We start from the raw sequence: 27,554 nt of genomic DNA, 5'->3' as shown, positions 1-27,554 counted from the left end.
GCCTTGACTCTTGAAGACTTATATATAACAATGTAGCTTACAAGGGGTGACAATGTGATTGGGAAAGCCTTGTGGATCACACTCCCCTTTATCCAGTGTATGGATGGATGAGTAGAAAAATGGGGAAAAAAAACAAAAGGAAAAATAGGGTGGGGGGATGATGTGGGTGTTCTTTGTTTTACTCATTTCTTTTTATTCTTATCTTCACTTTTTCAGATACAAGGAAAATGTTCAAAAAATAGATTGAGGTGATGAATGAAAGATTATATGATGGTAATGTGAACTGACTGTACACTTTGCATGATTTTATGGTATGTAAATATATCTCTAAAACTGCATATAAAAAATAAAACATTTTGAGTTAATTTTTTATGTGGTGTGAGACAGGAGTGCTCTTTCATTTTTTTGTGTTGATATGCAGTTCTCCCAGCACCATTTGTTGAAGCAAGTGTTCTTTCCCAATTGAGCGGACTTGGAAGTCTTGTCAAAAATCAACTGATGGCAGTATGTTGAGTGCAGTAAACTGGAAATAAAAAGACAAACATTATAATGCCTCACTAATACAGAATAACTATAATGTTGAAACTCTGAGAATTGATCTGAGAGCATAGTTTATCAGGGGAAGGCTTATTGTAAAGGTTCCTAGACTGTAAGATCTTAGAGTAATTACATCTATTCCTGAGTTGTAATAGTTATTTCTAAATTCTGGGATGCTGAGTTCTTTGTGTATAACCTGGTCAGTCCCTGGAATGTTGGGTATCTGTGTGACACCTGAGACTTGGAGCCAGAGTCCAGCAGCTAGAAGTGTCAGCATTTCCCCATACAGCAAGTGTTAAAGAGTTTGAAAAAGAGATCAGACTTCAATTAGAGATAGGAACAAAAAGGGCTGGGTTAGGACTAAGGTAAATCAGACTAAAGGGTAAAGGATGATATTGACAGTGTTTTAAAACTTCAAATTCTGTGTGAGACCAAGGGAAGAGATGTTTATTAGGTATAAAATCTATATTTTTTGTAGCACACTATATAATTTAACTTGTATGGTCAGTTTATTCAAACCCCATAATTATGTGGAACTTTGAATAGGGAGTGAAATCTGCTTGGTTTGTAGACAGTACTGTGAATCCCCGAAATATCCCAGAGTAATTTCGGCAGAGAATAAAAATGTATTTGCAAAACCCCTTTGAGGGACTGGAGGAAAATGTGGAAATATTAAACTTCCCCACCTGGGAAATTACTGATATGCTCACAAGCATTGTGGACTACCAATTTAGAAGGCCGAGCCCTCAATCTTGGGGCTTCCCTTATGAAGCCTGTTACTGCAAGGGAGACGCTAAGCCTACTTATAATTGTGCCTAAGAGTCACCCCCAGAGAACCTGTTTTATTGCTCAGATGTAGTACTCTCTCTACACCAACTCTGCAGGTAAACATGACTCCCAAGGATACAAATCTTGATGGCTAAGTGGGACATGACACATGGGGATGAGCTTGGCCCTGGCATCATGGGATTGAGAAAGCCTTCTTGGACCAAAAGGGGGAAGAAAAAAGAAATAAAGTTTCAGTGGCTGACAGATCTCAAATAGAGTCAAGAGGTAATTCTGGAGGTTATTCTTATGCATTATATAGATAACCCTTTTTAGTTTTTAGTGTGTTGGAATAGCTAGAAGGAAATATCCGAAACTGATGAACTGCAACCCTGTAACCTTGATTCTTGAAGATGATTGCATAACTATATAGCTTACACTGTGTGACCATGTATAGTGAAAACCTTGTGGCTTCTCACTCTGTTTATCCAGAGTATGGACAGATGTGTAGAAAAATGAGCACAAAATGTAAATAAATTGTAGGGAGGGATGTGGGGTATGGGATGTTTTGGGTGTTCTTTTATACTTTAATTTTTATTATTCTTTTTTTTGTGGTAATGAAAATGTTCAAAAATTGATTGTGATGATGAATGCACAACTATGTAATGGTAATGTGAAAAGTTGATTAAACAATGTGGGTGACTGTATGGTTTGTGAATATATCTCAATAAAACTGAATTAAAAAAAATCAGTTGACCATAGATGTGGGGGTCTATTTTGGAAATCTCAGTTTGATTCAATTGACTGGTAAATTCTGTTTTGGAAGGCCAATTTCGTTGAGTTTGCTCACATACCATACAATTATACAAAGATCAAAAGTGCACAATCAATTGCCCGTGGAACCATCATATAGCTGTGCATCCATCACCACAACTAATTTTTTTTCAATTTTTAGAACATTTCCATTACTCCAGAAAAGAAATAAAGACAAAAAAAGAGAACTCAAATCCTCCCATACCCCTAACCACACCCACTCCATTATTGACTCATAGTATTGGTATAGTACATGGGTTAGTGGTGACAAAAGAATGTTAAAATACTACTAACTGTAGTACATAGCTTGCAATAGGTATATTTTTCCCCATATACCCTCTATTATTAACTTCTAGTTATAGTGTCATACATTTGTTTTAGCTCATGAAAGAGATTTCTAATATTTGTACCGTTAATCATGGACACTGTCCACCATAAGATTCACTGTTTTATACATTCCCTTCTTTTAACCTCCACCTTCCCTTCCAATGACATACATGACTCTAAGCTTCCCCTTTCCAACACAGACACACACCATTCAGCGCTGTTAGTTATTCTCACAATAGCATGCTACCATCACCTCTGTCCATTTCCAAACACTTAAGTTCAACCTAGTTGAACATTAAGCTCATAATAAGCAACCACTCCCCATTTGTTAGCCTTGTTCTATATCCCGGTAACATATTTCATGTCTCTGAGATTACATATTATAATTATTTCATATAAATGAGACCATGCAATATTTGTCCTTATGTGTCTGAAATTTCACTCAATACAGTGCCCTCAAGGTTTCTTCATCAACTTTTTTTTTCTTTGAGACAGTTTTGTTCACCCAGCATACTTTATGTCCTAAGTAAACAATCAATGGTTCCCTGTAGAAACACATATTTATGTATTCATCATCATCACCAATATCTACATAAGGATATCTCCAATTCTTCCACAAAGAAGGAGTAAGAGTCAAAGAATTTAGAAGGCCAAAGGAAAAGAAACAGAAAAAAAAAAATGCCAGCTAAAAAGGATCAAAAGGAAAGATAGAATTAAAGTAGAATAAAAGAACATTTTACATTTGTACATTTAGTAAGAGTAATTGGCCACTTCAGTTTTTGCCAACTTATACAGTCCGAGTCTTCATCATCTGTCTTTAACTCTGGTGTCCTACATTCCCCTATCCCACATCTTTCAGCCTTACTCACAGACATCTTTGTTCAGTGTACTTACAATGTTGTGCTACCATCACACAGTATTATGCTATCTATTTCTGGATCTATACAATCAATACTGCTGATCATTCTGTAGTTCTTCAGCATCAAATGCCTGATCTCTATCATCTTTCTGTCTCCTGGTAGCCTGTGTTATCAGCTTTTAACTCTCAAAGTTTGCTCACTAATGTTAGTTCATATTAGTGAGACCATACAGTATTTGTCCTTTTGTTTCTGGCTAACTTCACTCAACATGATGCCCTCAAGTTTCATCCATGTTATTGTATGTTCCATGTCTTTGTTCTGTCTTACAGCTGCATGATATTCCATCATGTGTATATACTACAGTTTGTTCATCCACTCGGCCATCGATGGACATTTGGGCTGTTTCCATTTTTTGGCAATCGTGAATAATGCCCCAATAAACACTGGTTTACAAATGTCCATTTGTGTCTAAACTTTCAGTTCCTTTGAATATACACCTAGCAATGGAATAGCTGGGTCATATAGCAGATCTATACTTAGTTTCCTGAGGAACCTCCACACTGTCTTCCAGAGTGGTTGTACCATTCTATATTCCCACCAGCAATGAATAAGCACATTGGTGTTTACAGAGGCAGTATTCATGATTTGCAGTGGGTGGAGGTGGCCTAAGGGTACACTGACTAAGGAACAGAATGGTCAACTGTGGTGTATGCATGCAATGGAATACTGAGCAACTACAAGAAGGACTGAAGTTGTGAGACACACAAGAAGGGGAATGGATCCTGTAGACAGCATTTTGAGTGAAGTACACCAGAAACAAAGACAAAGACTGTAATGCCTCACGAATATGGACTAACTACAATGTGTGAACTCAGAATGGAATCTTAGAGCACAGCCCAACAGGGAAATGATTATTGTAATGGTCCCTAGATTGTCAGTTCTTACAGCAGTCAAATCTGTTCCGGAATTGTACTGGATATCTCCAAACTCTGAGATGTTGATCCCTTGGTGTATAACCTGATTGGTCTCTGGAACATTGGGTATCTGTGTGACACCTGAAACTCAGAGCTAGAGCTCAGCAGATATGAATGTCAGTATTAATGCATACAGCCACTGTTAAAAAAAAAAAAAAAGCTGAAAAAGAGCCCAGACTTCAATTAGAGATATGAATGAAGCAGATCTGGTTAAGACTAGGGCATATAGGGCCAAAGAGTAAAGGTTGAAACTGACTGTGTGTTAAAATTTCAACTTCCATGTGAGACCGAGGGAAGAAATGTTTATTTGGTGTAGGATCTATGTTTTCTAAACAATATAACTTCTACAGTTTGTTCAAACAACACAATTACTTGGAACTTTTAATAGGAAATGAGATATGGTAGGTCTGTATAGGTTAGAGTGAAATAGCAACACATCTCAAATTAATTTGGGCAGAGAATAAAAATATATATTGGGGCCCCCCTGAAAAGCTGGGGGGGATGTGGAGGTGTTGCATTTCCTCACCTGGATTGTTTCTGATGTTCTCACAAACATTGGGGACTGATGGTTTGACATGCTGAGCCCTCTGTCTTGGGGCTTGCCCCTAGGAAGCTTGCTACCACAAAGGAGAGGCTAAACCTGCTTATAATTGTGCCTAAGAGTCTCCCCCCAAGTGCATCTTTGTTGCTCAGATGTCGCCCTCTCGCTCTAAATAAGCCACCTTGGCAGGTGAGCTCACTGCCCTCCCCACTATGTGGGACCTGACTCCCAGGGGTATAAATCTCCCTGGCAATGCAGGATATGACTCCTGGGGATGAATCTGGACCCAGCATCATGGGATTGAGAACACCTTCTTGATCAAAAGGGGGATGTGAAATGAAACGAAGTAAAGCTTCAGTGGCTGAGAGATTTCAAATGGAGTCGAGAGGTCACTCTGGTGTACATTCCTACGCATTTTAGGTTTCAATGTATTGGAATAGCTAGAAGTAAATACATGAAACTACCAAACTCCAACCCAGGAGCCTTGACTCTTGAAGGTGATTGTATAAAAATGTAGATTACAAGGGGTGACAGTGTGATTGTGCAAACCTTGTGGATCACACTCCCTTTATCCAGTGTATGGATGGATGAGTAGAAAAATGGGGACAAAAACTAAATGAAAAATAGGGTGGGATGGGGGATGATTTGGGTGTTCTTTTTTATTTTTATATTTTATTCTTATTCTTTCTGGTATAAGGAAAATGTTCAAAATATATTGGGGTGATTAATACACAACTATATGATGGTACTGTGAACAGTTGATAGTACACCATGGATGATTGTATGGTATGTGAATATATCTCAATAAAACTGAAAAACAAAGTAGAATGAAAGAGACAACATTACCAATGCCAAGAGTCTCATACACCTCACTTATGTCCCCCTCTTATAGGCATTTAGCTTTGGTATATTCCCTTTGCTGCATTAAAGGACGCATAACACAATGTTTCTGTTAACTGTAGTCTCTAGTTTGCATTGATGGTATTTTCTCCTAATGCCACCCTATTTTTAACACCTTGCAAGGTTGAGATCATTAGTTCTCTCTCCTGTAAAAACACATTTGTACATTTTACCACAATTGTTGAGTACCCCAGGTTTCACTGAGTTATAAAGTCCCAATCTTTATCTTTCCTCTTCACTTATGGTATCTCACATGCCCCTAACCTTCCTTTTTCAACCATACTCACAGTCACCTTTGTTCAGTGTACTTACATTGCTGTGCTAACATCACACAAAATTGTGTTCCAAACCTCACACTCCTGTCTTTTCCTATCTGTTTGTAGTGCTCCCTTTAGTATTTCCTGTAAAGCAGGTATCTTGTTCAAAACCTCTCATTGTCTGTTTGTCAGAGAATATTTTAAACTCTCCCTCATATGTTTTGCTGGATATAGGATTCTTGGTGGTTTTTCTCTTTCAGTATCTTAAATATATCACACCACTTCCTTCTTGCCTCCATGGTTTCTACTAAGAAATCCACACATACTCTTATCAAGCTTTCTTTGTATATGATGGATTGTTTTTCTCTCACTTCTTTCAGGATTCTCTCTTTGTCTTTGACATTTGATAATCTGATTAGTGTCTTGGAGCAGGTCTATTCAGATATATACTGTTTGGGGTAGGCTGTGCTTCTTGGATCTGTAATTTTATGTCTTTCATAAGAGATGGGAAATCTACATTGATTATTTCCTCTATTATTGCTTCTGCTCCTTTTCCCTTCTATTTTCCTTCTGGGACACATGACATATACATCCATGTGCTTCATGTTGTCATTCAATTCCCTGAACCATTGCTCATATTTTTCCATTCTTTTCCCTATCTGCTCTTTTGTGTGTAGGCTTTCAGGTGTCTTGTTCTCCAGTTCCTGAGTGCTTTCTTCTGGCTACTGAGATCTGCTGTTGTATGTCTCCATTGTGTTTTTCATCTCTTGTGTTGTGCCATTCATTTCCATAGATTCTGCCAGTTGTTTTTTCAAACTTTCAATTTCTATCTAATGTTTGCTCAGTGTTTTCTTTATACCCTTCATCTCTTTTACCATATCTTCCCTGAACTTGTTGATTTGGTTTTTTATTTGATTTAGCATATTTCTTTAAAAATTTGTAATAGATTGTTTCATTAAAGTGAAACAATATCTCAAATGTATCTTGATTGAGGTGTAAGTTTGTTTCTTTGAATGGGCCATATCTTCATTTTTCCTTGTGTAGATTGTAGTTTTCTGTTGTCTAGGCATCTGGTTTCCTTGGTTACCCCAATCAGATTTTCCCAGACCAGAATGCATTCAGATTTAAAAATGGGGTTATATTCAGTTTCAAGTGTTCCTGCAGGTGTGTCTTAGAGATTGAAAGACTTTCCTGTGAGGTCACTAGCTGCTGTACTTTTCCTAACCTGACCAACAAATGGCACCTGTCAGCCTGGGCTCCCAACTGGTGTAAGGAGGTGTGGCCCCTTTAGTCTCTGTTTGCCTGTTTTCCCTCATGCTCTGGGATCTCATTCTGAAGGGAAAACCAGTAGTAGAGCTGGGCCCCACCTCCTTCCTCTTAGGGAAGATACACCCCCTAGGGAGTTTTCATTTACATTTGAATAGCTTCTTTGTTTCTCTGGCTCCTTTATCTCCATCCCTATCTGGGTCACAGTGCTGCAAACTGAAAATGGCAGAGGCTCTCTCCACTGAGCCCCTCAGATTGAGAGAAAGAAAAAGGGACAGTCCCCTTTCAGAGCCAAGCCATAGCTACCAAGATTCACTCATTGGCCAGAGGTGACATCTGATCTTCTGGGCTCCCCTCCTGGGACAGATGAGTTTTCTGGTTATTTGAGGTCAGTCATCACTTAAAGCTTCTATGTGCTTGTTACACATTTGTAGCTTGTATTCAGCTGTCCACATTTGTTAATTAAATCCCCACTTGGAGTTGGGCTGAGCTATATTCACTTGTTCAGAGAGTGCTGCTTTATACTACAGTGAGGTTTTGCAGCTCAGCCTGCCATGGGGGGAGTTGGCTCCCAGCACAGTTCCACAGGTTTTAGAGATTTTATACTGTGATCTCAGGCATTCCTCCCAATGCAGGTTGGTGTACAATGTGTGGCCAGTCATGGTTGTCCCCCAGCAGTTATTCCAAATTATTTATTACTCTTTCCTAGTTGTTTACTAGTTGTTTCAGGGGACTAACTAACTTCCACTCTTTATGCTGCCATCTTAGCTCCTCCCGTTGTAAGCTTCTTGATGACTGTTTCAATTTCTTTATCTGTGGTTAGTTTGTTGAGGTCTTCAATTTCTTCTAGAGCCAGTGTAGTTTGTTTGTGTGTTTCTAGGAAATTGCCTATTTCATCTAGGTTGTCTTTTTTGTTGGCATAGAGTTGTTCATAGTATCCTCTTATAATCCATTTTATTTCTGTGTGGTCAATAGTGATGTTCCGCCTCATTTCTGATTTTATTTATTTGCATCTTTTCTTTTTTCTTCTTTGTCAGTCTCACTAAGGGTTTATTAATTTTGTTGCTCTCAAAGAAACAACTTTGGTATGTTGATTCTGTCTATTGTTTTTTGTTCTCAATATCATTTATTTCTTCTTGAATTTTTGTTGTCTTTCCTTCTGCTTCCTTTCGGATTAGGTGACTTTTCTTTTTCTAGCTCTTCCAGGTGTGCAATTAGGTCTTTGATTTTATCTCTTTCATCCTTTTTATTGTAGATGTTTAGGTTTTCAATTTCCTTATTGGTCTTCTGTCTGGTTGATCTATCTATAGGAGAGAGTGATGTGTTGAAGTCTCCCACAATTATTGTGGAAACATCAATTGCTTCCTTTAGTTTTGCCAGTGTTTCTCTCATGTATTTTGTGGCACCTTGATTGGGTGCATAGACATTTACGATTGTTATTTCTTCTTGTTGAATTGCCCCTTTTACTAGTATGTAGTGGCCTTCTTTGTCTCTCAAAACATCCCTGCATTAAAAGTCTATTTTATCTGAGATTAATATTGCTACACCTGCTTTCTCTTGGCTGTAGCTTGCATGAAATATTTTTTTCCATCCTTTCACTTTCAACGTGTTTGTGTCCCTGTGTCTAAGATGAGTCTTTTTTATGCAACATGTTGATGGTTCATTTTTTTTGATCCATTCTGCGAATCTGTATCTTTTAATTGGGGAGTTTAATCCATTTACATTCAACATTATAACCGTGAAGGCATTTTTTGAATCAGCCATCTTATCCTTTGGTTTATGTTTGTCGTATATATTTTTCCCCTGTCTATTAATATCCTTTATTTTACCCATACCCAATCTCTTTAGTACTGAACCTTTCTCCAAGTCTCTCTGTCCTTTCTTTGTTTCTCCGTCTGTAGGGCTCCCTTTAGTATCTCCAGTAGGGCAGGTCTCTTGTTAGCAAATTCCCTCAGCATTTGTTTGTTTGTGAAAAATTTAAGCTCTCCCTCAAATTTGAAGGAGAGCTTTGCTGGATAAAGTATTCTTGGTTGGAAATTTTTCTCACTCAGAATTTTAAATATATCGTGCCACTGCCTTCTCACCTACATGGTGGCTGGTGAGTTGTCACTAATTAGTCTTATGCTGTTTCCTTTGTATGTGGTGAATTACTTTTCTCTCGCTGCTTTCAGAACTTGCTCCTTCTGTTCCGTGTTTGACAGTGTGATCAGAATATGTCTCGGAGTGTGTTTATTTGGATTTATTCTATTTGGAGTTCGCTGAGCATTTATGATTTGTGTATTTATGTTGTTTAGAAGATTTGGGAAGTTTTCCCCAACAATTTCTTTGAATACTCTTCCTAGACCTTTACCCTTTTCTTCCCCTTCTGGAACACCAAAGAGTCTTATATTTGGACGTTTCATATTATCTACCATATCCCTGAGGTCCATTTCAATTTTTTCAATTTTTTTCCCCATTCTTTCTTTTATGCTTTCATTTTCCATTCTGTCATCTTCCAGGTCACTGATTCGTTGTTCAACTTCCTCTAGTCTTGTACTATGAGTGTCCAGAATCTTTTTAATTTGGTCAACATTTTCTTTAATTTCCATAAGATAATCTATTCTTTTATTTAGTCTTGCAATGTCTTCTTTATGCTCTTCTAGGGTCTTCTTGATATCCTTTGTATCCCGTACTATGGTCTCATTGTTCATCTTTAGTTCTTTGAGTAGCTGCTCTAGGTGCTGTGTCTCTTCTGATCTTTTGATTTGGGTGCTTGGGCTTGGGTTATCCATATCGTCTGTTTTTTTCATATGCTTTATAATTTTCTGTTGTTTTTGGCCTCTTGGCATTTGCTTAACTTGATAGGGTTCTTTTAGGATTTGTAGAACAATTGACGTCCTTATCTCTAATTTATCAGATCTACAGCTTCGTGGAGTACACTTTCTCTAACTAACCGGCAGGTGGCGTCCACGAGCCACCTGTTCTCCACAACCCAGTTCTCCCCTGCTTTGCCTTTGTGGTGAGTGTGGGAGTGAGTCTTGTGGGGTCCAATTGGTGTACCAAGCTTGCATGTGTAGTTGGTGTTTCCCGCCCTGTATATGGGGCATGTTTCTGGGCAGTTGGGGGGGGGTTGGCTCTAACAATCAAATCTCCCTGGTGATCCTGGAGTTTTAAAGCTGCTGCAACAGTCTAATCCTTCAGTTCAGTCCTGCCACAGTTTGTCTCTGCCACTGACCCACAAGTCCTTGGTATTGGCGTATGGCTCCTGAGACTTGCGAGTGGGTCCCTCTTCCAGGCCGTGCAACCCCTGGTCCTCTGTTGAGGGATGACTGTGCTATGGCACAGGTGAGTGCCGTCCCTCCAGGGCGGTTCTGGGCTGCTGGGCTGTGTAGGGAGGCTCCCAGTCTGCTGAAATGATGGCTGAATGGGGCTTTGTTAATTCACACTGCTCCACCTTCCCAACTCTAGAACAATCAGCTGAGGTTGCAGGGAAGGCTAATGTCCACGCCCAGTTTTGTGGTGTGTGCCTGTTATTCGAAGCACTTCCGTCACAGTGGGTTGTGTGGGGCAGCTCTGGGCTATGGGGCTGGCGATGGGCAGGAGTGTTTCCTGTCCACCAGGATGATGGCTGTGAGCGGACACCCCCCTTTTCTTGGGAAGTTGTGGTGTTTAGTGAATTTTCTCAGCCACTGGATTATTGTCTTTTGTCTCAGAGCTCTCTTAGTTCTGCTCTTGTCTTGACCTGCCCAAATTGCAAGTCTTTGAAGCTTTCTGTATTGGGCTTCTTAGAGTAATTGTTTTAGAAAAAGGAAAAAGGATTTAAAAAAAAAAAAAAGGGCCCTCCTCACAGATCTAATGGGTTATTGAAATGCTAAGAGACAAAGCAATTAGGGCCATTAAGGAAATGTCCACAGGGCAGAGAGATCAGCTTTTGTTCAGGATTTGCATATGAGCCTCAGGGCCTGAGCTCTGCCCTTCCCCTTTCTATGTTCACCAGAACTCCAAAAATCCTCCACTTTTATTTTGGAGTTTTTCGTGCTGTTTTTTTCTATGCCTGTCTCCTCTCTGCTGGGCTGGCTGCTCTCAGATTCTCTGGTGTCTGGTCTCAGTCTATCTATGGTTGGAGCTTGGATCAGTAGAACGATTTTCCGATAAGGGCTGCCACTGCAGTTCTCCCTTCTCCTTCCCGGAGCTGACAGCCCCTCCTCCCATGGGACTGAGCCTGGCAGGGAGGGGTGCGGGTCCCCTGGCCACAAAAACTTACAGATTTCACTGATCTCAGCAGTTCCACGTTTTCATGAGTGTTGTATGAAGTATGCCCAAAGTCGGATTGCTCTGTGGTGTCCAGTCCACGCAGTTCCTGGCTTTCTACCTAGTTTCCTGGAGGAGTAACTAAAACATACAGCTCACCAGTCCGCCATCTTGCCCCGCCTCCTCAAATTCTTCTTTATGCTTGCAGATATTCTTAATATCCTTTGTCACTTTAGCCATGATTTCCTTCATATCCTTGAACTGATTTAGGAGACTCGTTTGAACATATTAGATTAGTTGTTCCAAATTCTGTATCTCCTCTGTAGTTTTAACTTGTTACCTTGGCTGAGCCATAGCTTCCTCTTTCTTAGTATGGCTTGCCTTTTTTTTTTGCTGATATCTAGGCATCTGAGTATCTTAAGGAGTTAACTCTGAAGGTCAGTTTCTCCCTCTTGTCTAGAGTTTTATTGTGGATTGGTTTTGTGTTAAAGTCTTTGTTGTTTGGTCTAACTTATTCTAGACTTTTAGGATAACCTGTGTTTAACTGTTCTGATTTTCTTAGCTCTTCTACATGATTCTTGCCCTAGATATGTGGTACAATTTTTGAGATTGCACACCTTTTTGCAATTGTTTCACCTCCAGAGGAAAGCTTCCTTTCTTTTGTTTCTTCCCCAGGAATTCTGATCTTTTCTGTTTTGTGCAGAATTTTCTCCCCACTTCCTATGATTTGTTTAAATTCTCTCACTCACTCAGTTCCCCCTTTTCCTTAAACTTTTCAGTTCTGGGACCTGTTCTGTCCCATGGCAATTCAGTTTAAACCCCTTTTTCTATGAGGCTTTTCTGCCTCTGCTTTCTTCCCCATTAGGATACCCCATCCTGGGGAGCCAGATGGGGTCAATCCAGAAGGGTGGATCACTCCAGAAATACTTTTTTTTTTGCATTTAGGTGGTCCAGTCAACAGAAACAGGATTGAGCAAGTGCACCTCTTATCACTAGTTCTGCTGCCATCACTCTTGTTTTCCCCTTCTGGGGGCCCTTTTGTATGCAGCCTGACTTAGAGTCTTGTTTTCCACCCTGGGTCTCTGCAGACTTGGGTCTCTGTGACTTCATATACATGGGGTTCTAATTTGTAAGTGGCTCTTTAGTCTGCTTCTGCAGTGAGAGGGACCTGGCTGCTGCCTCTGTGCAACTCCCAAGCTGCATGAAACCAAGTCAGGGGAAGTAGAATGGACCAGCAGGAATGGGATGGAAATTTCCTACTTGATATTTTTCTTTTTTTCAATTCAGCTTTTGTGGAGTCTTTCTCTACCCTCTATTGTCATCCAGAGTTCTAAGCAACTTGGATTTGTCCTTTTATTCACCGATTCTCTGGAGAAGGTTTTCAGGGGATGTCTTACAATGCCATGTTGATGATGTCACTGTGGTCAATTGATTTTTTCAAAAAAAAAAGAACAAACATTTATTATCTCACAGTTTCTGAAGGGCAGTGATCTGGGTGTAGTTTGCCTCTGGCTCAAGGTCTCCAGGAAGTTGAAGTTAAGCTGTCAGCCAAGGGTGTGGTCTCATCTTCAGACTCAAATCAGAAAGAATCCACTTCTAAGCTCATTCCAAGGCCTGTGTTTCTCATGAGCTGTTAGACTGAAGACTTCAGTTCTGCTCTGGTTTGCTAATGCTGGTGTAATGAAAAATACCAGAAATGGATTGTCTTTTATAAAGGGGGTTTATTTGGTTACAAATTTAGAGTCTGAAGGCCATGAAAATGTCCAAATTAAAGCATCAACACAAGTATACCTTCATGAAAGGAAGGTCAATGGCATCTGGAAAACCTCTGTTAGCTCAGAAGGCATGAGGCTGGCATCTGCTGATCTCAGGTTGTGTTCTAGCTCTTCTCTCAGCTCCTGGGCATTCTTCAAAATGCTATTCTTGGGGCATTTTGTCCTCTCTTAGCTTCTCTGGAGCAAACTCTGGGCTAGTATCTCCAAATCATTGGCAAAAGTCTGCTCTCAATGGCTGTCTCCAAAACATCTCTCTCAGCTGTTCTCCAAAATGTCACTCTCAGCTGCTCTGAGGTCCTTTTGTCTGTGAGCTCTTTTATAGGACTTCAGTAATTAAATCAAGACCCACCCTGAATGGGCAGAGTCCATATCTCCATGGAAATTATCCTATCAGATATTTCACTTACAATTGATTGAGTCACAAATCCATGGGAACAATCAAAGGATTCCAACCTAAGCAACACTAATACATCTGCCCCCACAAGATTGCATTAAAGAACAAGACATTTTTGGGGAAATAATACATCCAAACTGGCACATTCCACCTCTGGTCCCCAAAATGACATGATTTTTCCATATACAAAATACACTCATCCCATGACAATATCACAAAAACTTAAATCATTTCAGTAACAATAGGTAAGTACAAGATCCCATCAAAATCAGTTACGGGCATGGTCTGTCATAAAGCAAAATTCCCCTGTGGCTGTGGACCTGTGAAACGTAGAACAAGTTATCTGCTTCCAAAATACAAAGGAGGGATAGTCATAGGATAAACATTCTCATTGCCATAAGGAGAAACAGTAAGGAAAACAGTGTTTAAGGGACCAAAACAGTTCCTAAAAGCCACAGGGCAAACTCCATTAGATTTCAAAGTCTGAGAGTCATTTATAGAATGGCATTCTATCCTTGGAGCTTAAGAGAGTGGCAGTCCCACACTTTCCAAAGGCTTACACAGCAGCCCTTTTGTCTCCAAATGCTGGGATGAGTGCTCCAAAATATCCAAACATTGGGGAGACCATGTTCTTCTCAGCCTCCTCAAGCAACAGGGTGCCACCCAGACTGCCTATCTGGGCCAAAGGTTCTCCCCTGTCTGAACAGTGGGGTGGCAGCACTCTTCCTGAACATAGAGGTGGAAGGCTCACCCTTGCTTCTGGGGCAAACTCACCATTTCCACATTTATGGGTTGCTGTGCTCTCCTTGCCTGAGATTTCTTGACTACAGACCTCAATTTCCATGATTCTGCCTTTGAAGAAATTTTTTCTTCATTTTGTCCCTTCTCTGTCCCCTACAGTCCAGACCAGCAGTGGTTCTGTCTATACAGATCTTGCAAAAATTTCATAGGCTTGGCATGCAGTTTACAGGGGTCAAAACTGTCAGACAATAGGACTTTCCACAAATCCTTTCTGGATAACTCCATCTCCAATCCTGGCTTGTACTGAAATGGTGGTCAGGTTCCACGTTTGGTTAAATCCTCACGTAGGCTATAGCTTCTGGGGTTCCAACCCTGGAAGCCCAGAATTTTCCAAACCATCAGTTCCTGGTTTCTTTGAACCCAAGAGTTCAGTTCTAAGTTTATCTCTCTCCACTCGCATTTTACTATGAGCTGCAAGTAGAAGCCAGGCTACATCCACAGCTTTTAGTTTTGAAATCTCCTCAGCTAAGTATCCCAGCTTGTCATCCTCAAATTCTTCCTTCCATCCAACACCAGGACTCAATTTTGCAAAAGTCTCTGCCACTTTAAAACAAGGATTGCCTTTCTTCAAGTTTGTAACAACACATTCATCATTTTTGCTCAGGGCCTCATCAGAAGTATCTTTAGAGTCTGTATTTCCACAAACAGTCTCCTCAAAGCAATCTAGGCCTTTTCTATCAAGCTTCTCACAATTCTTCCAGAATCTTCCCATTATCCATTTAAAAAGCCATTCCAACATGTTTGGTATTTGCAAACTCAGCAGCAGCAACACCCCACTTCCCTGGTCGCAAAATCTGTTCCGGTTTGCTGATGCTTCTGTCATGCAAAATACCAGAAATGGACTGATTTTTATAAAGGGGTTTATTTGGTTACAAATTTCGAGTCTGAAGGCCATGAAAATGTCCAAATTAAGGCACAACACAAGTATACCTTCACCAGAGGAAGGCCAATGGCATCTGGAAAACCTCTGTTAGCTGGGAAGGCATGTGGCTGCTGTCTGCTGATCCCGGGTTGTGTTCCCACTCCTCTCTCAGCTCCTGTGCATTCTTCAAAATGTCATCATCTGGGCCTGCATGGCTCTTTTTAGAGTATTCCAGTAAATCAATCAAGCCCTACCCTGAGTGGACAGGATCCATACCTCCATGGAAATTATCCAATCAAATTTCACTCACAGTTGACTGAGTCACATCTCCATGGAAATACTCAAAGGATTCCAACATAATCAACACTAGTATGTCTGCCCCGACAAGACTGCATCAAAGAACATGGCGTTTTGGGGGACATAATACATCCAAACCAGCACAGTTCTCTACTTCAGCTGTTGGCCAGAGGCCTCCCTCATATACTCATGACATTAATCTCTTCACAAGGCTGCCTCACAACACAGCAACTGGCTTCCCCCAGAGCGAGTGGTTCAAGAAATAGAGTGCACTGAGACAGAAGCTGTTGTCTTTTTATAACCGAATCTCAGAACTGACATCTATTTTGGCCCTATCCTCCTCTTTAGTACTGAGTCACTAAATCCAACCCACACTCAAGGGGAGAGGATTAAACAGGGGTGCAAATATCTGGAAGCAGTGATCTCTGGTGGCCTTTGGAGGCTGCCTACCACACTGGACCAGCAGTGTTGGCATCACCTAAGAACTTGTTAGAAATGCAGACCACAGGCCCCAAACTTGAACTACTAAACCAGAGTTTGCATTGTAACAAGATCCCCAGGTGATTTGTATGCCATTAATTCTTTTTTTTAATTTAAACAGTTTTATTCACACACTATACACTCCATCCTAACTGTACAATCAATGGCTCTTGGTATAATCACATAGTTATGCATTCACCAACACAGTCAATATGGGAACATTCTCACTTCCCTCCCCCCCAAAAAAAAACCCATGCCTCCTATACCCTCCTATTACTGACATTTAGCTTTGGTATAGTGCCTTTGTTACAATTAGTGAAAGAATATTACAATGTTACTGTTACCTATAGACCTTAGTGTACACTAATTGTATTTTTTCCCATATACCACCCTATTATTTACATCTCATAATAGATACATACATTTGTTCTTGTGCGTGTAAGAACTTTCTTATATTTGTACAATTAACCACCATCATCATCCACTCCAGGTTTTACTGTTACACAGTCCCAGTGTTTTTTCCTCTGGCTTTCCTTTAGTGACATTTATGACCTTAGCCTTCCTCTTTCAATGCACTCACACTCAGCTTTGTTACTTAAACTTACAGCATTGTGCTACCATCACACAGTACTATGCTACCCATTTATGAACCTTTACAATCAACTTTATTAAACATTCTGTACTCTTTAAGCATCAACTGCCCAATATCTACCCTCTTTCTATCTTCTGATAACTTATAATCTCAAATTTAACTTTCAGAGTTTGCTCATTATAATGAGTTCATATTAGTGAGACCATACAATATTTGTCCTTTTGTTTCTGGCTTATTTGTTCAACACAATGTACTCAAGGTTCATCCAGGTCATTGCATGCATCATGACTTTATTTCTTCCTACAGCTGCACAATAATCCATAGTACGTACACACCACAGTTCGCCCATCCATTCTTCAGTCAATGGACACTTGGCCTGCCTCCATCCATTGGCAATTGTGAATAATGCTGCCATAAACATTGGCGTGCAAGTGTCTATTCATGTACCTGCTTTCAGTTCTTCCCAGTATATACCTAGTAACAGGATTGCTGGATCATACTGGCCAACTGATTTTTGACAAGCATGTGAAATCCACTCAATTGGGAAAGAATAGTCTATTCAATAAATGACACTGGGAAAACTGGATATTCATGTGTAAAATAATGAAGTTGAGCTCCTACTTCATACCATGCACACAAATTGACTAAAAATGGATCAAATACCTAAATATAGGAACCAAAATACAGAGCTCAGAACAAAACATAGGGAAGCATGTTAGGCAATTTTTTCTCACTTTACACCCAAAACATAAGCAACAAAAGAAAAAAATAGATAAATAGGACTTCATTAAAATTAAAAAGATTTGTGCATCGAAGAATTTCATCATAAAAGTTAAAAAGACATACTACAGAATGGGAGCAAGTATTTGGAAACCACGTATCTTATAAACATTTCATATCCAGAATATATAAAGTAATTATCAATCTCAACTCAACAACAACAGGGCAAGCAACCCAATTAAAAATGGGGAAAAGAATTGAATAGCTGCTTTCCAAAAAAACACATGGAAACATGCTCCACGTCATTACCCATTAGAAAAATGCAAATCAAAGCCACAATGAGATACCATTTCTCATCCAATAGAATGGATACTATTTAAAAGAAACAAAGAATAACAAGTGTTGGAGAGGAGGTAGAGAAATAGGACACCTGTTCATTGTTGCTGGGAATATACAATGATCTAGCCAACGTGGAAAGCATTTGAGCTGTTTCTCAGAAAGTTAAGTATAGAATTAGCACACGACCAGGTAATCACAGTTATAGTTATATACCCAATAGAATTGAAAGTAGAAACTCTATCAGATATTTGCAAACCAAAGTTCATAGCCACATTATTTACAATTGCCAAAAGATGGAAGCAACCCAAGTGTCCAGCTATAGTTGTATCGATAAACAAAATGTCATATATACACACAATAGAATATTACTCAGCCATAATAAGGAATGAAGTTCTGATACATGCAACAATATGGATGAACCTTGAAGACATCACATTGAGTCAAATCAGCCAAAAATAAAATGACAAATATTGATGATCTCAGTGATATGAAATAATTATAATAATCAATTTCAGAGTCAGGAACTACAATAACGGTTGTCAGGGTCAGGGTAGATATAGGGATTGAGGAGATAATTCTTAAATGAAACAGTTTCTGTTTGGGGTGATTGAAAAAAATTTTAATGGATGGTGGAGATGATAGCACAATATTGTGAATGTAATTAACATCACCATATTATATATTTGAATGTGATTAATAGGGGGAACTTAGGTTATAGATATATGTTCTAGAATAAATATTTTTTAAAAAACATAGGACTGTAGAACCCATACAGTGAGCCCTAAAGTAAACTATACACTATTGCTAATTGTATAATTAAAACAACATTGTTTTATCAAGTGTAGCAAAGGTACCACAGTAATGCAAAATGTTAATAATGGGGACAACTGTGTGTTTGAGGGAATGTATAGTGGTACTCAATTTTCTGCATGACTTTTCTGTAAATCTACATCATCTCTATTAATAAACCAGGGGCATTATATTATTATTGTTTTAGCAACAACTATTTTGTATATTTTATCACCACTATTTTCAAAAACAAGAAAATGACATCACTCCCCACTCCTCCATTCTAACTGAAGATGAAACAACTAGAATATTGACAGCATAGGAACAAACAAAAGAGGTGGTACAATCAGTCCCCAAATAATCAGATGTTAAATATTTGGTTAGCATTGGGAAGACCTTTCAAAGGAGACATAATACCATGTTTGTGAGTTTCTATTTCAAGAAAAATGAGAAGTAGAAGAGAAATACAGAAAATAGTGGAAGAAACTCCAGAAAAATAAAGAACCAATTTCTTAAAACGGAAAAAGGGAGCCAGATCAAGGAATCTGGATGGTTACATTTGGAAAAAAAAAGCAGGCCTATGACAAAGAGAGCTGACCTGATGATTGTCTTCAAAGGCACATGTTGAATATATGAAGAAAGCAGAACTGCTACATTAGTGGTCAGGGTCGACCTTTTAGAGGAACTTTCTGATGATAACAAAGCCTTTACAAAGGACCTACTGAATAGCCAACACTGACATTGTGTGCTGGCGGGGGTGGGGGGTGGCTAGACATAATACTGACTGGGAGAAAATTAAGGGCTTGGTCTCTGGTCTCTACCATCAGGGAATTTGCATTCTAGGTTAAATGGAGAAAACTAGCATTGCACTGCTGATGCTGGCCTGTTAAAAATTAAAATTGAATTGGTTGCCAACCTTTCAAAAGCAGATATCATATTTTTCAAAAATCTTATTTCTTGCTTTTCTGGAAAAGTTGGGAGACCTTACAACATGGGTGTACAATGGCACAAGAGAAAAAAATAGCTGGAGCTGATAAGTGGTTTCCCCCTTTAGACAAGACACACTCCTCTCATTTTACTGGGCCTAGTAGACATTTGAGTTTGAGATCCCAGATCTCAGTGATGAGGCAAAACTATGCATAAAACAACAGCAATCAAACAATACAAGGTAATAGATGCTGCAGTGCTGAATTAAGATTTGAAACTTTAAGCTATAATTAGAAGAGGAGATGAGGAGAGTTGGAATAGACAGAAAAAAAAAAAATGCCAAAGAAGTCTGTAGTGAGGTGGGCCTTGAAAACTTGGATCAAAAGGACAGAAAGAAAATCCAGATGAGAGGAAAAGCAGACAATGCAGTCTGTGAGGGCAAGGGCCACATCTGAATTGTTCACTATTGTAATTCCACTATCTAGCATGATGCCTGGAAGATTGCAAGCATCCAGAAAATGATTCTGGAATGAAGGAGAATGGCACAATGAAAAATGTGTTTTAAGGAATATTTATTGGCAATGGGCCATAGAATAGAATAGAGAGGGCAGAAAGAATCAAGGTAGAACTAGAAGCTATTAGAATACAAGTGTATTGTGGTAAGAGCTTAAAAATGGACCAGGAACTCAATATCTATAGGGCCCAGGCAGGGTAAGGTCAACTGAGGATATGGTGAACTGAGAATACATGCCATGTCTAAAAGGAGAGGGAGGAAGCAGTTCATCAACTCTAGACAATTGTTGCCAAGAAGAAATATCTTCTTACTATTTAAGAAAAGGTGGAATTCTAGATTTTTGTGTGAAATCTCCTGATTTTGAAATGTTGATAACTGTTCCAGTTTGCTAATGCTGTTGGAATGCAAAACACCAGAAATGGATCAGCTTTTATAAAGGGGGTTTATTTGGTTACAAAGTTACAGTCTTAAGGCCATAAAGTGCTCAAGGTAAGTCATCAACAATCAGGTACCTTCAATCGGGCCAATGGTGTCTGGAAAACCTCTGTTAGCTGGGAGGGCACGTGGCTGGTGTCCGCTCAAGGTTCTGGTTTCAAAATGGCTTTCTCCCAGGACGTTCTTCTCTGGGCTGCAGTTCCTCAAAATTACCACTCTTAGTTGCTCTTGGGGTGATTGTCCTCCCTTAGCTTCTCTGGAGCAAGAGTCTGCTTTCAATGGCTGTCTTCAAACTGCCTCTCATCCGCAGCTCCTGTGCTTTTCTTCAAAGTGTCCCTCTTGGCTGTAGCAAGCTAGCTCCTGTCTGAGCCTATATATAGTGCTGAATGGGCAGAGGTCACACCTCCATGGAAATTATCCAATTAGAGTCATCACCCACAGTTGGGTGGGGCACATCTCCATGGAAACACTCAAACTTAAACTTCTGCCCCACAAGATTGCATCAAAGAACATGGCTTTTTCTGGGGGACATAGCACATTCAAACCAGCACAGTAACCAACCAATTTTTTAAAATGTGGGACTGGGAAAATTGACATATGTACAAGGTTTTTTTTTTATTGCTACTACAAACAACACTGCAAAAGTTTGGAAATATCTTCAACATCGATCAATAGAAGACTGCTTAAATAATTTTGGTTCATCCATACATGAAAAACTGTGCAGTCACACAAAAGAATAGGTAGCTTTTTATGTACAAGTATGGAAAAATTTCCAAAGTATATTTTTAAGTGAACAAAGCAAAGTATGGAACAATACGTACAGTGTGTTACAATCTGTGTATAAGAGAAAGGAGTGGAAAAACATATACACACACACAGGTACACACACACACTCACATACTCATTTCCTTGATTCCTTGATAGCCATAAAATATATCCCTTGAAGGATTCCTAGTAAACAGATAATTTTAGTTGCCTATAGTGAGACAAAATGGGTGGCCAGGAGATAGAAATAGGAGGGAGCCTGTATACCCTTTTGTATATTTTGAATTTTGAGCCACGTAGAATGCATTATCAATGTAAAATAAATTTGTAATGAGTTTTAAAATTTTACTGCAAATGAAACACATGTATGGGCTGTATTTGGTTTGTAGGCTAACTGTGTGCACCTCTGGCCTAAATTAAAGTGGTAGCAGTTAGAATAAAAAGAAAGGGCCTGAGCCAGATATAAAGAGAAAAAAACACAATAGCCTTCGGCAATTGATTACATATATAAACTTAGGAAGAGAGAAAAGTTGGATGCCAGAATTTTGAGCCTGGGGTATGGAAACCACAGGAACTACATTTTTTCCACTGCATACTACACTCTCACACATTCTTCTAAGCATTTTACAAAATTAACACATTTATTCCTCACTACAAATCTGTGACATGGTTTCTACTATTATCCCAAATCCACAGATGAGAAAACTCAAGTCCAGAGTTTAAATAATTTCACCAAGTTTACAATGACAGTAAGTTGCAGAACCAGGGAAGTGAAAAGGAGAAGTCTTGAATAAAGGGTGAGGAAAAGCCTGGTGGTAATGGATTCTACTTTAGAAATGTAGAATTTGAGGTTACAACAGAATGTCAAAGTGTCACTGATTTTAAATACCTGGATTGGGCTCTAGAGTTATGTTATAAGTCCGTAATTTAAGGTGTTTAATAATCGCAGAGTTTGGTTTGTCCAGATTGCATTTATTTTGCGTAAGTACACAGATAACATCTTTTAATATATTACACAGAGCACTCAGTATGTTACAGACATTTAAATCAAACTTCCTGTCCCACTAGTCTATCTCTTCCTCTTCAAACACACAAGCAGTATTTAAAAAATAAATTACTCAAAACAACAAAAATGATGAGAATCTCCACTGACTGAATAATTATTAGAAATCAGGCCCTGGGGTCCAATGCTTTCCTTACATAATTTACAATAACAAATTACCAGGTCATTTTAGAGATGAAGAAACTGAGACTTGATGATAAAGTTGAATTGGGAATAATAGATCAGATTATATTGTATAAAAATCCAAATCTAGGATCACAAAGTGAACCGAACCTGGTTTCACATTATTTTTGGGTAAACAAATGAGCCCAATGTTATCAGGTGATTAATTAATTCATTCACACTCTACTTAGTAATGAGATGGCAAACATACTAGATGATTACCTAGTTCAATCATCTCAATCAAGTTTTCTTTATTCATAAAACAGCATTTTGGAGCTAGATTTTGGAATGTGATTATCCACAAAATATGTATTAAGTATTTACATAGAAAAGGCAATTGGGTTAGTATTTTGAAAATACAAAGATAGTACATGTCCTCAAGCAGCTTTCAGTCTAAAAAGGGGATAGGGACTTATATATGTACACAAACGACCACAATACAGGGCAGGGAGTGTACAGGTAAAGTCCTATGGAAACTCAAAAGAGTGTATTTCTAGATGCTAAAATCAGGAACATTTTTATAGAAATGGCATTTTAGTTGAGATTACAGTTGGAGAGAATATTACAAATATTGTTTTAAGGAAAATCATGAAAACAAGTGCATTACAAGGCAGTTCATAAGTATCAACTGAGCAGCACATACAGTGATGTACAATTTCTATTTCTAAGGAATAGCTGAGGAGATAAGGAAGGCTTGATGTGGGGGTCAGGGACTTAAGTAGGACTTGAAGATTGGGGTTTGGAGGGGGAAAAGAGACAGACATTTAAGATAGAAGGAATAAAAAATGAGTTTTTAACACTATTCCAATATAGTATCTGACATGTAGTATCCCAACACACGTTTGCTAAATGAATTATATATCCAAAGGAAATCTCTTCATTCAAAAATTTAAGTTAGGTCACAAAATACAACTAACTAAAGAAAGGCGAGTGTCAAATGTGTCAAACAACAATGCCCCTAACAGAATTAGAAGGAATGAATGGTTGATTCCATACCACTACCACACATACCCAATCTAGAGAGATGAAAGATGACTAGATTAGGCTTGGTGGCTTGTATATTTGCGTTCAATTTGCTGAACCAACAAAGGCCTCATCTCAAAAATGCATATATTAGAATGACAGAGGTGGGGTGGGGAAATGTGGGTTCTGATTTATGCTTTTTTCCAATTTTCTTTCCAATGTATCCTGAAAGCCTAAACAAGAGAAACCTATAGCTCCCCAGGGCTCTGAAAGTAGAGCTGTTAATCAGCTTGGTCTTGGGGATGAACTAGATGCATCTATCACTTTTACTTTTGAGTTCATATTTCTGCCCTTCCTATGTCTCCTATCTGTCTAACCTGAAGACACTGCTCCAAGCCCATTCTCTATGTCCCCAACAGTTACCAAAGATTAACAACTCTCATATATAAGGCTTCCCTCAAAACTCTGAAGAATGACATGAACTCATCTCTGAGTCACTGGTTTCTTTTGACAAAGGTTATATCATTCTGGTTAAATTGCCCAAAGAATGAGGGGAAAGGCAGGCTAGTGTCCCTTTCTCTCAGAAGTGATAAACTCCAGTGGGAACAATTTCAAATCAGAAGTTAATAAAACCTATGTTCTAGCCTGAGTCCCTGGGCAAGCTAATTCAATCTCCCAAGGTCTCCTTCCACCCCACCTGTAAGGTGTTTTAAGGACAGCAAAGCAGTGCACCAGAAAAACAGTCCCAAACTGGGTAGGAAAAGGAAGTGAAACTAAGATATGAGGGGCAGCCTTTGTCACATACACGTTGGTATTTAATCTACCCAAATATCTTTTGAGATAGGTTTAACTGGCATTCTATAGAGGAGAAAAGCAATGCCCAGGTAATAGTGGTGATAATGATGTTTCAAAGTTGATCTGTCTGTTACTCCAAACCATCAAGTCTTCTTACATCAGTTTCAAATCCAAACTAACAGTATTTTCATTACCCAGTTCTTATCCCACTGGGTGACATCAGACAGGCATTTAATAAATGAAGTCAACACCAAAGGAAACAAGTTGAGAGCTTAAAGGCATCATTCTTTTGACCACCTGTTTGAATGTGACTTCTTTTTCACCATTTCTCAGGGTTAAAAAAAAGAAAAAGAAAAACCCACAAAAAGACAGCTCTTCCAAGTGGCTAACAAAGTAGATTTGCTCCAGCAATCACCCACAAGCCAACGGCTTTGGCCACCTGCCAGGGCAGGGCCTAGGCTTAAGCTTCCCAGTCCAACCAAGCCCAGTCCCTCCTTAAAGTGCGGCACGCCCAAAGCAGCTCCTCCCCGCTAATGCCTCACAGGCCATGCCCTCGGTGTTCCCTATAGCCTCGGTTCACACCTTAATCCACTGTCCCCTCCTCCCTCTTTCTAGAAGCATCTCTGGGTCCCTGCTACTGCTTAGGGGTGTCACCTGGGAGCTTTGGCCTTCTGAATACTGTTCTCTCAGACTGCAACTTTGGCTCTGTGGGGTTAAGTCGAAGACAAACCATAGTACCACTAAAGGAGGACTGAGAGCAGAGCGCCGAGCCAGAAAGGACTAAGTTATCTATTCTTGCCCCCCTTCACCTCTCCCACGCGGCTCCCCAAAGTGCCCCCTCCCCTTCCTATCCCCCTCTTGCCCAGCCCTTTAGCAAAGTCGTTTTCCCTTGAGTTTCACTTGATTCCACCTAGCGTTTTTACCCTTCCCCCTCCCCTCTGCTGCTAAAAACTCAAAGAGAAGTGCGGTGTGAGGTGGGGGGAGGGGAAATAGGATCTATACCAGACAGATGGGGGTGAGTGAATTCTAATCCCAGAGTCACTTACCGTCCTTGTCACTAGCTGGGGACTCTTGAAGCGTCTGGAGCTCATGCCGTCCTCGGGGAGGGTCATACTCCTGAGCTGGTCGCAAGACAGCTGTTCCCCTCACATCGGCCCCTTTCTGACAACGGGTCAGGCGACAGGCTCTCCACTTCTCTCCCTCGGCCCCCCACCTCCCCTTTTTCTCCTGGCAGGAAAACGGGTAGGGCTCGAGAGGGGAGGGAGTCGATTCAGAGCCAGCTGGGCCACACTCGGAACAAGGGAAACAAAGCTCTCAAGCATCCAGCCCAAAATCCGCGGACCGGCAGAGCAGACTTCCTAAAAACAATTCTCCCACTGCCGCCAATGCAGCTATTTTCCTCAGCTAAAAATAAAGTGGGTTCTCTGGGCCGGAGTGGCCAAGACTGAGGAGCCTTCGTCTCCCTTTCACCTCCAACAATTCGGTTCTGGCCAAGCACACTCTCCACCCATCCTCTGAACTCCACACACCCCTGAGGAGGGGTGGGCCGCAGATGGGGGCTTAAAAAAATCAACCTAGTCCCCAAAGCACTACTTGAACTACAAAAACCAATCAACCTAGACCCCAAAGCACTATTTGAACAAAAAGTTGGGTGGGAGAAAATCCTTCAAGACGAGAATCCACCAGAGATACCAAAAGGGGATCCCATCACCCCCGCCACCGCCATCGCCGCTACTGCACACCCCAGCTCCTTTCTAAAAAGAAAAGGGTGGGGAAAATGCCGCTGATTGGCAGAAATATATAGGAGTGCCCCAGGGGCTTCAGCAAAAAACGTCCGCAGCTCCTGTGGATCCTCTGGGGCGGGGTGTGTTGGAGGAACCTAGCTGTCCCATTGGAGACACCCCGCTCCTCTTCGCCGGACCCCACGCAGATCAGAAACTAAAAGTGCTCGCTGGGCAACCTGAGCGGGTGGGGTGACTCCGGCTCTCTCAGGCCCGATTCGACCAAGTGAGGTATGAATATCGAAGACTCCACCTAGGGTGGAGTTCCTTAAAAGGGACCGGCGACCGCTAGAGGAAAGTGCTAAGTGGGAGGAGGTGGAGAAGGGTGGGACTTAACAGGAGGAGACAGCAGGGTGGGGGTAGGGCGGGGCCCTGGGCAGAGATAGCTGCCTCCTCCTTCCATCTCCAGTAGCCGCAGGTACAATTAGAATCAATTTCAGTTCCTCATCCATCCCAAAAAGAAGCTTGCAAGCGCACTGCTTGATCACCTATCCACTCAGGTTAAGCTAACTCACCAGGGGAAGGTGGAAAAGGATGCGCGGAGTGGTGGGGGCTGTCTAGAAAGAGGGATGGGGTAAGCAGGAAAGCTGGCAACTGGAAGCAATATTTACCCTCCTAGCTCTCCATGGTAACAGTGTGACACCAGCAAGGACAATGAGGTCACAGTGTCTTCTTAGGGAGAAGGCTAAAAAGAAAAGGGAATGAAACTGGGGGCATTTTCCAGCAAGCCATAAGGGAAGAAGGTAAGGGTGAAGGGGTGGGTGGAGAAGGAGAAGGAATTGAGGAAGGAATTGCAAATACCATGTGGCCCAGCACAGAGACTTAAGGAAAGCTCACTCTGTCTCCCAGATACCAGACCTCTAAGAATAGAGTTCTCAACCCCCTGAGACCCTTTCTCAGTCAGGCATTGGTGAAGATCCCTGTAGAACAGAATTCATAGGATAACCACATTTCCATGATTTCTTTTGTCTTTGCCCTAAAGTCCATTTCTAGTTCATTTGAATGGGGGCCAGGAAGTCACAAGTAACCACAGCCCCTTTTCAGTGCCTCTTCCCTACCACAATTCTTTTAAAGGGGAGAATAGAGACGAAAGAACAGAAATAAAGCAGTGTAAGGGACAGACCAGAGAGACAGGAGAAATAATAATAGCTACAGTGTATTCAGCACCTAATATGAGCAAGTCACTGGGCCAGGTGCTTTTACATTCATCATTTCTCATTTATTCTTGGGAGATAAGTATTATTATACTCTCTGCACCCCCCCTTTTTTAAGTTTTATTTTGAAACAAATTCAAACTTACAGGAACAGTTGCAAAAACAACACAAACCCCATACACAGAACTCCAGCTAACCCCGACCCCCCTCCCCCAATACCCCGAGCCACCAACTTTAACATCCTGTCACACCACCATTTCTTTCTTTCCCTCCCTCCCTCCCTCCTTATCTATCATCCATTATCTATTGCTCTGTCTTCTGAACATATGAGAGCAAGCTGCACACATCCTTGAACAAACAATATAATTCACATATACATTTCCCATGAACAAGAACATTCTTTTATGCAATCCCATTAAGCACAGCTAAGAAGTTCAAAAAATTCAACATTGATACAAAGCTTACATTCTATATTT

The 27,554-nt window shown here is 40.3% G+C and overlaps 1 protein-coding gene across 7 annotated transcripts in view; it reads right to left on the bottom strand.

Moving 5' to 3' along the window:
• Positions 1–27,554, bottom strand: part of KLF8 (Kruppel like factor 8) — a 575,849-nt gene that overhangs the window by 138,342 nt on the left and 409,953 nt on the right. The window contains exons 1-2 of one of the 7 annotated variants that reach the window (XM_037821338.1): positions 26,536–26,604; positions 25,190–25,304 (exon numbers count right to left, since the gene is read on the bottom strand). The exons of the other annotated variants lie outside the window; for them this stretch is intronic. The gene's annotated coding sequence lies outside the window, so the exon portion shown is untranslated. Of the gene's footprint in view, positions 1–25,189; positions 25,305–26,535; positions 26,605–27,554 lie in introns of those variants that run through there. 7 annotated transcript variants of the gene reach the window in all.

The sequence above is a fragment of the Choloepus didactylus genome, chromosome X, assembly GCF_015220235.1.
Source record: "Choloepus didactylus isolate mChoDid1 chromosome X, mChoDid1.pri, whole genome shotgun sequence".
In the NCBI taxonomy this organism is placed as follows: Eukaryota; Metazoa; Chordata; class Mammalia; order Pilosa; family Megalonychidae; genus Choloepus; species Choloepus didactylus.
The sequence above is the reverse complement of the archived record's forward strand: the minus strand, read 5'-3'. Positions and strand labels throughout refer to the sequence as shown.